Source organism: Passer domesticus, chromosome 1, assembly GCF_036417665.1.
Source record: "Passer domesticus isolate bPasDom1 chromosome 1, bPasDom1.hap1, whole genome shotgun sequence".
In the NCBI taxonomy this organism is placed as follows: Eukaryota; Metazoa; Chordata; class Aves; order Passeriformes; family Passeridae; genus Passer; species Passer domesticus.
In genome coordinates, this window is record NC_087474.1 from 123,097,370 (window position 1) to 123,109,858 (window position 12,489).

Genomic DNA, 12,489 nt, shown 5'->3' on the forward strand with positions numbered 1-12,489 from the left:
TTTTTTGTTTGTTTGTTTGTTTGTTTGTTTGTTTATGATGATGCCCTTGATGCAAGGACATGTAGTGATATGATGAGCTGAAGTAGGACAGTTTTAGAGTAGATATTAGTAAGAAATTCTTTCCTGTGATAGTGGTAAGACACTGGCATAGGTTGCCCAGAGAAGTTGTTAATGTTCCAACCCTGAAAATGTTCAAGGCCAGGCTGGATGGGGCTTTGAGGAACCTGGTCTAGTGGAAGGTGTCTCTGCCCATGGCAAGGAGGTTGGAACTAGATGATCTTGAAGGTGCCTTCCAACCCCTGCCATTCCATGTTTCTATGACTGTCTCCTAAAATTTTAATTACTAGTATGCTGCAGAGCAAGGATTGAGCTGGGGTAACTATACAATTTTTTCAGAAGATGCAAGTTAAAATTATTTGCATGACCCCTGCTTACACTTTCCCAGGTTATTCACTGAGTTTGAAGGCAGATGTGCCTTACCAAGGAGAAAAGATAAATGTACAGTCATATTTTCAGGTACCATGGTGTGTGTTCCAGTTACCATACTCAAGTGTTTGCTTTGTGAGCCCATTGCCTTTCACACATTCCCAGTGTTACCTGTCACACGAGCGTCAGTGGAAGTAGCAATGTTCCTAACACTGTTTGCTTTTCCTCTGTCACCTGCAGGCAGCTGGTCCTTTGCAAGGGCAGCTGCTGTGTCAGAGCACCAGCTGTGCTCCCAGGCTGAGCCAGGCACACTGAAGGCCACCAGATCTGTGCTCTCTTGCACAGTGCTCAAGCTTTTCTAGTCTGAGATCTTTACACTCCCTCTCTCCTTCTCAATTTCTGTCAGATTCTGCCCCTGCTGCCTAGTTTGCATTTATTTGCATAAAATGGTTACTTTTACAACTGCTTTCATAAATGCATATTCAATTTCCCTCTAGCTCATTCTGTGCATCACACACTGATGTTTTACACTCTTCACAGTCCCCAGCATCACTAAAATAGTCATTCTCCATGAAAGTACTTTTCAGGATGTGAGCCGAGGATCTGCAGCACAGAGGTGTTGCCAGCCTGTGCCATTGAAACACCACTCACAGTGCTGTTTGCTAATGCTCTGGCTTGTGGTAGACATGTAAAGGTGAGTTTTCCAACTTACCTATAACAGAAAGGAGTGTATTGCTTGGTATTAATGCCAAAGAAGAGAACCTGAAAAGCAAATGTCAGAATAATTTTGCTTGATGACAGAAAAAAAAAAAAATCACTTCTAGCAGTGTTAGCTTGGGTTTCTAAATAAAGGAAGGAGAAATTATTATTTATTTGTTTTGAGTAAGTTTACCAACCATGTGTTCACTATTTCTGTGCAGGCTGGTGAATGCATATTAAACAGGGAATGAGATTACTGAAAAAAAAAGTGAAAAAAGCAAGGGCAGCTGTGAAAGCCCTGGTTTTTATCAGCCAGCTGGCAGTCATCTCTGGGGCACTGGCCAGCCAGCATGAGCACTGCTGTGGAGGTGAAGCGCTGGAGCATATGTGGACAGAGATGATTTTTGTGGTGGTGTTTAGAAGACAAAGAGCAACCAGCCAGAACAAGAAAAGACCATCAGTTACATGAATATGCTGCTTGTGGAGCAGTGATTTTACAATATCCTCACTCAGAGAGGCATGATTATGGAAACCTTTGTAGTGGAGGAGGAGGAGTTGATGGACCCACAAGTACAAAACTGCTACTTGATGAACTTTGCCTTAAAAATCCTTTGTAGTCTGTTTATCTGTCACCTGTTCAGGGGGAGGAAGCATCAGCTACAACCTCAAGCTCTCAGGCTTACTGTTACCATGTGTTATAGCATCCCTCACTGTTCATGTCAGTTTTGACACTGTGAAACTCCTTGAAAACAGATTTCTTACCAGTTTCAATGTTTTTTCAGCCCATAAAAATGGATTAATGCAGAGAGAGTGACAGCTCAAACAAATATAGGGATATCAGAACAGTTTGAATCCCTGGATTTGGGGAGCAGTGATTTTAATAATGAATTTTGATATTGAAAGTGAAAGGGGATATTTCAAAGCTGATAGGAGGCTATTTTATCTTTTTTACCTTGATAAACTCTAAACATTCCCTTTTATATACTATCACATTTGTTGTTTTTACTCTGTATTTTTCAAGCTGTCCTTTATTGCACAATTTGATGGAAACAGGAGAATAAAATGTAATGCCCCAATAATTCTTCTTCATCTTTCTCTGGCATATTTTCTGCGCCCTTGCTTTCAATTTCATCCACATTTTATACCTTGTATATATAAATCTATTTGCTCCTTTACACTTAGCCTGAGTTCAAATATTAAATGGGCCCACAAGTTTGCATTTTTGTTGCGACTACTCTCTAAGTGTCTTAGTTGAGAAAGACACACACACTCTTCAGTTTGCCTTGAGAATTTCTAGAAATTATTGTTTATTTTTATGATAATCAGTAGTTGGTAGATTTTTATATCCACCTCTAAGCTTTTGTGAACAACTGAAGACACAGTCAGTATATCGAGTGATAAGTGCTGTTTGTGAATATTAATGTACATAATGTTAATGTACATTCACTTGCATAATGCCTGTACCTCATCACATCCATGCCTGTAATCCATCACATTTTCATTTATAATTTTACATGACCCACAATGCCAGGTCCCCTGAATTTTGCAAAATTAATTTTCTGCATCCTAATCTAAATGTGTTGCAGTGTGTCTGCTCCAGCCTTCTGCAGCAGGGTAGCTCTGGAATGGCAGAAAGAGGAGTGTGTCCATCACTGCTCCTCAGAATGGCTTTTGTGGAGCAAAAACTGAAGAAACTGCTCACACCATCAGGTGTGGAAGGAATTGAAGAGGGAGCTGGAGGAAACCAGTTCTGCGCTGCCATAGCCCAGCAGTCTGACATCCAGACCACAGCTCTCTTCCCTCCCCATTCAGCCCAAGTGGATCCAGCCTGGCTGGAGTTAGCAGCAGCAAGAGGCAGCTGCTATCAAGGGTTGAGGACAGCATGCTCATCTACTTGGACATTTAGGACCTTTTGATTGAATTGACAGTACATCAGCATGTATAATTATTCAGAGTTGGGAATTTTTACTGCTGTTTTGTCATTGTAGGGGAAGACAACCACGGGATCAAAAGAAACAAAGTTGCTTTAGGTAGTAATTTAGATAATTTTTTCTTATAGCAGTCTATTTTTTGTAACTGTTTTATTTCCAGCCTCAAATATCTTCCATTTCTCTAGTGCTCAGCTGGATGCATGTTTTTTGTTCCTGGTGCTCTTTCTTCCAAGAGGCTGTTTGCTTCTCTCTCAGCCCTGAATGTGCCTTACTTTGAAACAGCCCTGTGTAATGTCCTGTTAGAAGAGATAGAGGAAAACTCAAGACTGTATTAGAAATTATATATGTGTTTTTTGTTTGAATACAGTAATAGGACTAAGAATTCAGGCTTAAGTATGATCTGTTGTTAAAGCTTCTAAACTACAAGATGAAACACAGGTACTAAATCTGTATTATTGTGTCCCCTGCAATTTAAAACTCCATATTCAAACAGTCTTGTGCATCTGTTTAGTGATGTTATGTGACCTAGGCTGATGGCAGGTCAGAGAACTGCAGCCACACAGCCACAGTCTTATCCCATAAAGCGAGCACATTGACCTCCAAGGCAAATGCCAGCATGAGCCCTCTTAGCTCCCATCTCTGAGGGAATCTACTCTACACAGGACTACCCATAGTTAGAGAGTAATTATGAGACGTTTTTGATCAATTATTTGACAGCTTGTGGATTAGAGGATTACTCTTGCAATTCCATGTAAAAATGTCTCTGAACTCTGTGCAGTGCAGGAGAGGATGCTTCCCACTCCCTGCTCCTTCTGCAGCTCCGCATGCCACGTGCCCTTCATGAGCCTCTTGTCTCTCTGCAACAAAGAAGAGCCAGAGATGAGTAATGGGGAATGGAAAGGTCTAAACAGCATGGAGTTTATAGTGTTTTAAAATTCTAGCTTGCTTTTTTTCCCATCAATGCCCACTTTGGTGACAAACCCTGCAGCCTGTTTGTCAAGAGGGAGCAGTGCCACGCAGTGAGTGGCATTGCGGGGGCTCAGAAAGGCTGTTGCTAAGGTGAATTTTAATTTTATTTTTCTTTAGAAAGTGTCTTCTTCTCTTTTCATGATTTCCCAAACACTTCATTAATAATTGATTAGCAGTTTTAGGAAAATGCTTTATACTGCAGATTTCTAAAAATTGAGGTGATTTAATTATTTTTTTATTCGAGTGAAATGCAAAACAAATATCAATAATTGTCCATTTGGCTTCTGGATTTCTATGTTGTCATAACAGGCATCACATGGTAAGAAGAAAGGGATGGGCAGACAAGCAGAAGACTGTCTCATAAAACCATCTTATTTCCCTGTGACTCCTCCATCTGTAAGAGTCCCAGCAGACAATGCCAGTCACTTAGTACCCATCCTGTGTTTGGGAACAAAATGCTGGCAATAAATATTTTGAAACACAGGGTTTGAAATTCAGGGCTCAAGGAATAAATGGCACAACTGTTCTCTTTTCATGACTTCGATCTCAGATGGGAAATATACCTCGCACAGGGTGGCAAAAGCAGGGAAGAAGATGTAAAACAGGCAAGACCTGAATCTAAACTGAGCTTTGGGGCAGGGCTGGCTGATGGGTTTAGCTTCAAGCAGGGCAAGCACACAGCTAGGGGAAGGTGAGGAGTAGGGATAACCAGAAGTGAGAAAAAGCCTAGCTGTATTCAAAAATACAGGATTGAAGGGGTTACTGTATGGGGCTTTGCCTTGATACAGAAGAGGATTCAATTGTACCTTTGAGTTGAAGCTGCTCTGTGAGTACAGTAATTTCTAAGCAAGAAGCAACTTCAGAAAATTTTTGACTTTGAAGTGATTGAGTGAATTTTAATGTATTACACACAAAGATCAGGAGGCCAGACACAAAGGAATTTGAAATAAAGTATTTCACAGATTTCCACAGATCAGAAATTAACCTTTGCCTATAAAATTTTCCTGTGAGAAGATTTAAGCCTTCAAATTTAACTGTGTCTTAGAAATTTCAAAATACTCAGTGAAAGGATATTTTTCTAAAGCGTTGCAATTTTTTTTCTGTATTTTAAACCTGAAAGCTTTAAAAATATTTACAGAGATGGTATAAAAAAAAAGGCTTAGCTTTGTGCATCATCACAAAGCAAAAATAGACTTATTATGGTCACAATTATTATGGTCTGCCACTTAGTTATGCTAAAATACTGTATGTGGTGCCATTCTTAAAAGGTTTGTGTGACAGGCAAAGTTCTTGTTCTGCAATATTATTAATGTTAAATTAAGACTTTTAAGATAGAGTCTTTTATATTGTTAATGTGGAATTATACTTTTTTTAACTGATAAAGGTATTTGTCTATGATTTCAGTTTATACATTTAATTTTTTTTTTAATTTGAAAATAATAAATTATACCCCAGACTTGGTTTTTGGGAGGAATTATCTATTTGTAGAAAACAAAACCAGGGGACATATATGACTACTACAAAATATGCTACCGTTGCATGCTATGCTGGATAGCAGGAGGAATGACTTATTTGTACTGTACACTCACTCAAAATTCACTTGTTTTCTACTTTAATTCCTTTTTTTTTTGGTAAAACTCCACGTATTTTAAATGTCTTGTTAGTCAGTTTGTACAGTGTCAGGCAAACAATGACGCCATTGATGGTTTAAAGAGTGAGTCAGCTTAGAGGACATTTTTTCATCATCTTTGTGTTTGAGGTAACCAATCTGCTATTTTTAGGCATATCACAAATACAGAAAATGTCTATATAAATTTCTGTGAATGTAATCAGCATTTCTGTGTGATTTTAATCACATAATGATTTCTTTGAATATATTAATTATAGTTTCTTCATGCCTGTGATTTATGTGTATTCATATGTGAAATTTATATCTGGATTTTATTGATAGCATATTTTACACACTTTTTTCCTTTTGGATCAGTGTAACAACAAATTCTGTTAAAATTCTTCATATTTGTGAGCTTTTTGTAAATATTGGGAAGGTATTTGTTGTCTTAGAAAATAAATTCCATGAATGCTTTAACTAGTAAACTCTTTTTTAGAATGCTCAAGACTAGTATAACATAGTTATTAATTATGAGAATGGGATATATTTATTAAGTGACACTAATAGGCTTATTGTTGCCTGATAAACAAATTCAGATAATCTTATGAAGAGTTTGGAATCTAAGTTTGGTTTTTGAAATGTGTTTTTACCTGCAAATTAAATGCATCCACCCCTATGCCCCCAAAATAATGCTCCACAACAGGAACTACAGTATATTTTTCCAAGAAAGGTTTTTTTGTTGCGATGGAGACCAGATGGATTTCCCCCCCATTTTCAAATTTGTCATTAACTGCATTAGAAGTTTCATTAAGATGTAGAATCTGCTTGAGATATTTGCTCAATATGATGTGTAGTGAGGAAATAACAAAGATGTTAATTTTTTTGTTGTTTTTCCAGAGTGCAGTGATATAATTTTCTTTTATTGTTTAATAAAACTCAGAGGAATGTACAGATGAATGACTTTAATACCCATCTAGCACTGACATTTCCAGAAGTGCCATATTTGAGACAAATCATTGGACAACAGGATTTGCACTGATAATCTCAACTCCCCAAAAGACACACCACTGGAGAAACATATACACTCCTCCTATGAGGGCAAAGAGGTCTGGAAATCTGTTAATGAATCACATAAGAAAAGGGATTTTGAAGTCTTTTGACTGTAATAACATCTTCCCTGCTAAGAAGTTAATCATCTGTTGGCTCTCTTTTCCTCTTTTGAACATTAGTTTCAAGAGCTTCCCATTATTGTTTTTGTCTCTAGCTGGGAAGAAAACAAATTCTTTGACCTTACTATTAAAGAAAAAGAAATATTTTCCTTTGCTGTCTCCAAAAACATAGACAAACATTTTTAAAGACCAACCTTCCACCTCTGTCTGACAGTTAACATAGGGAATTTCAAGCCCATGCCCTGTATGAATCCTTGTGTTGGGACATACTCAGTAGCCTTTTTTTTTTTTACCAGAAAAAGGAGGATCCTGGATAAGAACCAAGTTTGTAATCTTGTATTAAAGCGTGTCATTGTTTCCTCATTTCCAATTTGCTCACAAACATTATATTAAGACGGCTCTGTGTGTACTTGCCTCAGTTTTATTGTAATTTTATACATATAATCTAGTATTTATAATATATATAGTATATATATGTGTATATGTATGTATGTGTAAATAAATAAATATATACACTTTCCTTTTTAATTTGGCAACAACAGTGGTGTATGAAAAACTCTGATCTCTGAAATGCAGATAATTAGGAAAACAACCTACAATTGTTTTTTCCCCTAAGAAAAAAAATTGAAAACCTAGTACTTAGTCTATTGAAATGCTATTTTTGTCTGTCAAATTTTTATGAGGCATTAGCAAATTTTATCTCACATTTTTCTTCTGGGACTTACCTAAATCATGTTAATGTGATTACCTCTCTTGCCTCAGTGGTTCTTGTACCATGATGGGAGAGACCAGCAGGAACAGGGACAGGACCATGCACAGGAGTGGAAAACTGGCACAGATATAAAAAATACTGGGTTACTTGGTGGGATCTCAAGATAAAGTAGATCAATACTGGTCAATGAACTGATACACAATACCTGACCCACCTTGTGGCTACTGTGGTCATGTGGCTGCTGGGTATTCTTTTTGTGTTAAACTTATTCCAGGAATTTTAGAATTTTCAAGTTTAATTGAAAGCACTAACAATTCTAATAAAAAGGGCATATTTCACCTTTTTCATTAAAAAAGTATCCAGGATGTGAAAAAGCTTTCACAGAATTCTTGTTTCAAGAACTGGATTTCATCTCAAGCTCTTTATATTAGGAATCCTTGAAGCTTGTGATGTGGGTATGTGGCCTTGTAGCAAAATTTTTGCTGACTAATTTAGAAGAATTTTAATTAAGCCAGAAGGAACCTGGAAACTACTAATGGTGAGAATTGAATATTATGCTGTCCTCTTTCTTGGAGCAATTTTAAAATTCAATTCTTCTGGGAGCTTGAGAAGAAATGATACAGTCAACATTTTTTAAAGAGGATACTAAAGAAGAAAAAGCATTTTAACTTGGAGAATGTGTATGATTTTTTTCTGAATGTTGATTTCCTAACAGTTTTGAAATACCTACAGTTTTTCCATATATCTTTCTCCCTCTTTTTGAGATACAAGAAAAGGGAAATACTTGCTTAGATTTCATTGTTCTAAGACACTCTAAGCTAAATAAAAGATTGTTTTCCAAATTAAGTACTAGAGCAATTTGAACCTCCCTAATGTGTGGGCCTACGTAACTATTTTATGAAAAATCAGCTCTACCTTTTGGTTTAGAGCCATTTCATTTAGCCCATTCACTAAACCCAGGGCAAAATTCAGTTCAGCCATGGCTGGGTATGGAGAATATCATCATTGCCTAATGTTTTCTTCTGTCTGTGTTCAGCACTGATGGCATACAGGAGAAAGATCATCTAATTCATGAAGCCTAAAACCAATTAAAACTTGGGCAAATTAATATTAGACAGAGGGTCTAATTCTAATTCTAAATTCTCCCCTTTATTGTGGTTAAATTGGTTTTCAAGGCTTTCACATTTTCTAAAGAGTGTTTGAGGAACATCTCCTTTCATATAGCCCTTTATTTGAGTTGAACTGGCAGGTGTCTGTGACAAGATATTCCACATTTTCTCTGGATGCTCTGATGACAAAGGGGCATATCAGTTCAGGGAAAAATTTGGAAATTAGGAAGCTAGATGCATGCCTTAATTGTCACACAGTGAAAGACTTTTGTCACAACAAAGCTTTTAGCATCCAGCAGAGAGTTTATGCATAGCCTAATTTCTTATTAATCAGAAAAATGCCTATTATATTATAGAGTGAAGTGGGATTCCAAAAATTAACACTGTTTAATTGCCCAGCTGGAATTGTAAACAGTTATCAAATCTTTCTGCTGGTGTCACAAATCCATCTTTAACATAGATTATCATGCTTCTTCTCAGACAGGGTAAAAATAAAAGCTGTGTTTGACTGTAGAATGTAAACAGTCAGTGGAATGGCTGTGATCTTGGTGCTGTTCAGTGGGATAATGGTTTTGCAGATGTTGACATAAAAAGGCAAAACATCAAATTAACAGGGAAAGAAAAGCTGGAGGAATGTTTTCTACAGTTTTCTTATTAGACCAGTGCTAGTCTTGTTGGACCAGCTCTTTTGCTGCATTTGGAAAGCATTGATAATTTCCTTCTTAACTTCCATGGCTAGGAAATCTGGAGCTTATGTTTGCTTGCCTGGGCTATTACCACACACAGGCACGACCTTGTGTCTTTTTCTGGACTGGACAACAAGCGATGTGTGAATACAGATCCCTGGGTGGGCCTGCCTCTGTGTTAGAGCTCAGCCCAGGGTGCCCTGGTCCAGTTGTAAGCACGAGAACAACCTTTGTCAATGACATTAATCAGCATTTCTTGTTGGTTCTGACACCTTGTTTATGGACAGAGCTCTTCCTGGAGCTGCTCTTGCCTCTTCCTCTGCGAATTTTCCTTACTGGAGATGGCAGAGAGTGTGGCAGAGGTCAAGGGAGGGAAATGAACCCCCTTTCACCTCCCTGGGGCCAGAGAAGGCTCCATGGAGGGCGCAAAGGACAGGGGAGCTTGTGCTCTGCATTCACTTACAATAAGGTGAGACTTGATCTTTCACTGAGAGCAGAGGGGATTTTGGGCTCATGAACTTGCTGCCACCTGCCCTTCCAGCCACCTGGGTGGCCCAGTGCCATCGCTTGAGCTGCAACTGTGCTGGTCTGATTTCTGAGCTGATTTCTTCCATTCAGCCTCCCTGTGGAAGGATGGGATTGCCTCCAGCTCAGAGTCAGCAAGCTCTGGAGGCACTTTAAGTTGACCTGGACATTTGTCATTGTCGTCTGACCACTTGCAGATACCTTTGACTTCAGCACTGAGGAAGGCTGGGCACCAGTTACTGCCTGTGATTCAGAGGTAAATAGAATAGAGAGTACACTTCTTATCTGAGTAAGTGGCAATATAGAGACAATTCTATCATGGACATGGACCAAAAAGTATGGTAAATTCACAGCTGAATAACCCTAAGGAAACTTTAACACAGATTCAGAATAAAACTTTTGGGAAATGGGAATTTTCTTGCCCCCTGACTTCCTCTGCTTGCCCTATGTCAACATATTTCCATCTGCCCTGACAAGTCCCAACTTTTCTGAAGCAGTGTTTTGTGTATCGTAAAATACAATTTGTTTGCATTCATAACACTTCACAAGGAAATAGCAGTTTTCATGTATTTCACACTTGTGAATTTTTTCGAAATAACCAGATTCTTCTTCTCAGATGTTTTTAAAAGTAAGTTTTAAATTTTTCTGAAATTGCATTTTTAACTTTATGGTTCCGTCAATGTGAATACAGATCTTTAAAGGACACATTCAAAATAAAGCATTTTAAAATGAATGAAAATGTATAATTTTTCAAATTGGGAAGATAAAAATATGTTTTTATATACACTGTAACTTTTTAATAATTCAAGATGAAAAGAATTCTTTTATTTTTAATTTCTTTGCCTATAATGCAAAAAAACTTTGTGTTTATAATCTCCTTACATCAGAAACTTCAATATTTCATTCATTATTCTTGAGGAAACTATTGTGAACCTCATAATATTTCTATATTAATAAATTTCAATAAAAATTAAGTGGCTAGCAATACTGTGCAACTGGAACTATTATAGATATAGAAAATATTATAAATATTTTCTACTATGAAGAAATCCATTGTTGATCAGTAATCAAAGAATTTATTGATGCTTTGATTCAAGTTTTCTGATAATGAACTTTAATTTTCTCTTTTTTGGCTGTGTTCAGTAACTGGCACATTGCATAGCCCTGAGGAAGTCTGAAATCAAATCCACCAAAGCTGATATAAAATTTATATTGCTTTCAGAAAGCTCTGTGCTGGACTCATCAGGAACAAAGTGTAAGCCCTCCTGGTTGTGCCCTACTGGTCAATCTGTTTGCAGCTACTAAATAAGAAAGATGCAGTAGCTTTTCTCATATTTATTAATTTTTTTAGTGGGGGCACAAATGTGCTGTGAATTCTTATAAAGGGCACACCTCTGTCTGTGGTGAATTGTTTTATCTTCTCTCCTCAGCTGTCCTACAGCTGCTGTTATAGCTCTGGTGTTTTCTGTTGGCTAAAAGAAACCTGGGCCACATGGATCACTGCTTATTTGAAGTTTTTTTCCAGATCGTCTGAACTGAGATCCCTTCATTTGCAGCTCCTGTAGATATTTTCAATAAACTTTCACATCAGCAAGTATATATGTACCTTTACTTGGATGAAATATGTGTTCTGATTTTTTCCAGAAAGAGCAATGGTCATCCGGTGTTGCTCTTCATGAACAGATTCAAATTGTAGTTTTATACATTTTTGTCCTGTTTTATATGGAAAGAGGACACTGAAATAAGTACCCAAAGTGAAGAGAATGAATGTGGTACATTTCCTTAGTAGTTTTCAATGTCACTTGAAAATTATGATCTTCCCTTCTACAAAAACATATTCTGAAGTTCTACAGGGAGAGTTTATGTTATCTCTCAAGCCATCAGTCACTGATTATAATTTCAAAGCAGCCATTGGTACTCATTTCATAAGAAGTTTGACCACAGGGGTTCTGGCTAGGGATGTACTAAAGCAATTAATCACTGAGTATCGTTGCAGATGATAATTCTATGTTAAATTTCAGTTTAGTGAGAACAGAGCTGAAGATGTCTTTGTGCCTAGGCAATGATAAAGGAACCTTTGATGAGTATTATATTTTTCTCTACCTTCAGAAGAAACACCAGTGAAATGAACATTTGAAATATGGTGTTAGTGAGACCAAAGCAGTCATGCCAGTGGGCTGCATGCAGAGACCTTTAACGACTCCTGCTGGTTATGAATAGTGATTTTGTTACGTAATAAAAGAATGTCTTAGCAGTTAGCCAGGGATATTATCCTGCTGAAGTAATTTCTCATTGTTTAATGGAACATTTATAATCTTAAAATCTGGAGTGCATTTCTTTCCCATTTTTCCTGTGATCGTACACTTGGGTGAACTCTGATACGCAATCATAATTTTTGGTACTTCTGAGTTGCACTCTCCTCCTGTCTTACAGCACACATATTGCACTAGCTTTGCAACTCATGGTCTTCAGGCAAGTCCCAGGGCATTAATTCCTGCCTGGTGATTCTTTATTAGAAAAGCAAGAAACCTCGAAGATTGCAGGGCAGGCTGCCAGCCTCCACTTGTCTCTCTGTGAGACACCCCCAGGGTAATTCTTGCCCCTACAAACCTGCTCTTTGCTCAGCCCAGGGCTCTGCTGCAATACCCCGTATT

At 37.6% G+C, this 12,489-nt stretch overlaps 1 long non-coding RNA gene across 1 annotated transcript in view; it reads right to left on the reverse strand.

Moving 5' to 3' along the window:
* Window positions 1-1,658: 1,658 nt before the first annotated feature.
* The window catches only part of LOC135289459 (uncharacterized), a 96,857-nt gene continuing 86,026 nt past the window's right edge, over window positions 1,659-12,489 (reverse strand). Inside the window, exons 3-4 of the long non-coding RNA XR_010352207.1 lie at window positions 7,529-7,632; window positions 1,659-3,913 (exon numbers count right to left, since the gene is read on the reverse strand). This is a non-coding gene — a long non-coding RNA (uncharacterized LOC135289459). The remainder of the gene's footprint in view (window positions 3,914-7,528; window positions 7,633-12,489) is intronic.